Source organism: Tupaia chinensis, unplaced genomic scaffold (assembly GCF_000334495.1).
Source record: "Tupaia chinensis unplaced genomic scaffold, TupChi_1.0 Scaffold143886_1, whole genome shotgun sequence".
Lineage (NCBI taxonomy): Eukaryota > Metazoa > Chordata > Mammalia > Scandentia > Tupaiidae > Tupaia > Tupaia belangeri.
The window spans coordinates 2,067,739-2,071,978 of record NW_006203737.1 but is presented as its reverse complement, the minus strand read 5'-3'; positions in this window follow the sequence as shown (position 1 = coordinate 2,071,978).

Here is a 4,240-nt window from a genome sequence, read left to right as displayed (position 1 = left end):
AGAGAGACATAGAGACAGAAAGCGAGAAATCACCCCCCAGAGGGGATGGCCACGCCGCAATCCCTTCTCCTCCATTCTCCTCTTGGGATCTTGGGCACGTACGCACACGCGCCCGGTGTAAGTTTTAAGCCACTGGGTCTGGGATGCGAATCGCGGTCGACTATGTGGGAGTCCAGTGACATAGCCATTACGCTAACTGCTGGTTCCCGCTCTGTTTTTAATTCTTGAAAGTATAGTATTTACACGCCAAGAAATGATGGTCAGCTAACATGGTCAATGTAATAGAAATTTAAAATAGTAAAATTTCTCTATTGCAGCCAGCATGTGGTATAGTGATTCAGGCACTAGACTCCTGTGTGGCTTACCACAGTTCAAGTCCTGGAGTTTGAAATTCATGGCGGGTGTGTGTGTGCCCATGTCCAAAACCCCAAGAGTAGAATGGAGGAGAAGGGGTTGTGGTATGGCTGTTCCCCCTGGAGGGTGATTTTTAGCTTTCTTTCTCTCTCTGTCTCGCTAGTGAGACTTTTGGAGTATGTGTTTTTAATTTTCAAAACAAACCTTAATTGATGCACACATTCATTTCTAGAAATGGACACTACTCAAAGAATGTCTTTTACGGTGATAGTTTAGACTAAGCACAAGACCAAATCCTATCAGCTTCTCAAAGAATTTTAATCCAATATCAAGTTAATCAAGGTGAAAATAATTTGGCAGATCAATGGCTCCTGCAGATAAATTGGCTCATGATTGGTTGACTTCTTTTCACCTTATTACCCAGGTATTTTTAGATGATGTCAGTGTAGCTCTTTGGGAGACAGGAGGTGTAAGTGAGACAGTGTTACTAATACAAGTCTACAGTAACTTAAAAATTCAGAAATAGGATTATCATGAGGCAGCACTCAAGCTGTCCTTAAGAAAGACAAAAAAAAATTAACATTCATTAAGACTGGATTCCACCGATTCTCCCATTCTCAACTAAAGAGGCAGAAGAGCAGGCCTTCAGAAGAAGACTGATGCCTACATTGAAGCTGAGAACTAGTGCTTTCAGGGAATAAGTGTAATGCAGATTTTTCTGCCAAGACTTCACCTTCCAGTCCCCTTTCTCAAATGCCTCAATGCACTGAGTATCTAGACAGGTCTAAGTGAACTGTGGTCAAACATCTGTATACTATTAGAGTCAACATATTTCTCAGTATCCACTGAATCTGTCACAGGAAGGGAGAAAAATGGAATGTCAAAGAGATTGCAGATCACCTCCTCCTGCATGCTTCTGAATGCTCAGATTGAACTTCTAGAAATGAGGAAGAAACATATAACCCATCAGATGACCAGAAATCACTCCAGAAGCACAAGAAATATGAGAAACCAAACAAATGCCTCTCCCCCAAGGGAAAAGAATAACTCCTTTTCATCCACACACAGTACATTGGAACTCACAGAAATATCTGATAAAAATTTAGAATATTCATAGTGACAAAGCTAACAGCGATGCAAGAGGAGACAATGAACTCCATAAGAGGCAGGAGAAAAGAGCCAATGAGTTCCAGGAGGTGAGGAAATTCTTGCACAGTCTAAAAGAGGAAATACACACCATAAAAAAGAATCAAATGGAACTGTTAAAGATATAGGCTTTAATACAGGAAGTAAAAATCTCCCTTGAAAGTATTAAAAGTAGACTAGTTCATACAGAAGATCAAATCACAGATGTAGAAGACAGAATCACTGGGCTAGAAAAATCCAATACGAAGACTGAGAAAAGACCCCAAAAACTGAGAATAATATACAAGAAATATTAGATACCATTAAATGCCCAAAGATCCAGATAATCAGTATCCTAGAAGATAAAGTGACTAATAAGGGCATTGATAATCTATTGTATGAAATCCTGGAAGAAAATTTTGCAAACCTAGGGAGTCCTTTAATGATCCAGACCCAAGAAATACAAAGGACCCTAAATAGAATCAACCCAGGAAGATCTCCAAGACACATTATAGCCAGATTACCCAAAGCACAAAGATAAGATACTAAGATTGTCAAGAGAGAAATGTCAAATTACCTACAAAGGATATTCTATCAGGCTAACAGCAGACCTCTCATTGGAAACAATGAGAGCAAGGAAAGAATGGGAAAATATATTCACAGTGTTAAAGGAAAAATAATTTTAACCAATAATACCTTATGTGGTAAGATTATCCTTCACATGGGAAGGGAAGACAAGAACATTCTCTGATAAACAAAACCTGAAAGAGCTTACCTACACCATACTGGCTCTCTAAGAAGTTTTGAAGTGAGTACTATATCAGGAAAACTAAAGTCAGACACGTAGAAATAAGAGTTCAAAAACAACTAGGAAAATGGCCAGCTTAATGGTACGGGCAAGTTCAGAGTTAAATGTTATCTTCCAGAATTTAAATGGACAGAATTTAAATGTAAAGATCAAACCACAACAGAAGATAAGGTACATGAGACTGAACTGGTGAAATAGAATTTTATGACTTTTGACTGAATGATTACTAATCTTGTATGCTTTGTTTTCCAGAGTTACGGATTTTTGTCTTCTCTTGAGTTGTCAACAGGTCTGTGTACCCACTGTTTGAACAGAATCTTAATCTGTTTCCTGGCTTTAAGTCTTAAGAAAAGTTCTCTTAACATTTTTTAAAATTTTGCTTTATTAAAGCTAAAACTGTCTTTCTTGAAATTAAAAAAAATTGACAAATTAACTGTTTAATGATCACTGTAATCTATTTAGCCTTAGCTAGGTGCTACTTCATAGTATATTCATTCTACTCACAGTGTTTCATGCCTAAAGTCAAACATGTGTTCACAGATATGTATATATATTATATACATAAGAAACGAGAAATGGAAAATTATTTGTTGATGATAACATGTACGATTAAGCCACTATACAGTGTATTCTGGATGGGGAATTGCATTTTGTATGCTGTGATGTTCAGTGAATAAGTATAAAATAAATAATTTTTTTTAAAAAAGAACTGGATTCCAGGTATCTCACTGTGCTTTGTTCAGTATTTTATTCATTGCATTACTTTTACATTTTTAAGTGTTTTTTTTCCATAAGAGACAGAGAGCAATAAAGAGAAAAAAACATTCTCAACAGGGTCTTGTCTTGCTGCAATCACCTTTTCCCAGCTCTCTAGCTCCTCAGCATTCTGAGCAAGTGCACAAGCAAACTAGGGATCAAATCCATGGATGGCTCATGGCTTCTAGCACTGCAGTTCAGTTTGCTACTAACTGTGTCACTAGGCTGGGCCAAATTTTTATTGTATTTCTTCTTTATATTAATCCTGTGAGGTTGACATTGTTATCACAATATTATAAGTTTGGAAATTGAGGCTTAGAAATATTCAATAACTTGATTGTGGTTTGGAAGCTGTAGATTCAAGGCTGGAGCTGAGATAGTTAGATTCTAGAAATTTCTCTTTTTTCTTTTTTGGCAGTATTCAAAATAGGTAAGAGTTTGGCTCTGAAGCCAGACTGCTTCAGTTTGATTTTCCTAATTGTTTCACTTACTAGTTAGCCATTAGAAAGTATGTTAACTCTGTGCCTCAGTTTTCATACATGTAAAATGGAATAATAATTATTATCTCATAGCGTTTTTAAGAATGAATGACTTACATGAATAAATATATGTAGCTTTTAGAATGATGCTTGGCACCAAGAAAGCACTAAATAAGTAATAAGTATTGTTAGTATTTTTTTATATATAATTACTTTTAATTTAATTTAATTTATTTATTCATTTATTCTTAATTTGAGCAGAGAAAGACACACACACACACACACACACACACACACAGAGAGAGAGAGAGAGAGAGAGACAGAGAGAGAGAGGGAAACTAAGAAAGCAAGCCACAAGGTCCGGGACTCAAACCATGGTTGGTCATGTGGGAGTGTCCAGTACCTTAGCAACCATGCCACCTGCTGGTACCTGTTAGTGTTTTTGTTATTCCATTAAGTCAATTGCTGTCAATAATGAGTTACTTCTCTTCTAAACAAAGTAACTCATTTAAGAAATAATTCTTTTACAGAAGGGTTTACAAATGACTGGGAAGGAAAATGTAAACCTAAAAATGTCTTTGCATATGTTATATAACAATATTTTTTTCCTGAGCAATTTTTAATAACAGTATTTGTCAGACAATCTAGCATGATTTTCCCTACCCTTTATAAGCCATGCCTCTTTGAGAGATATACAAAATTTTAAATTACCCTTAAT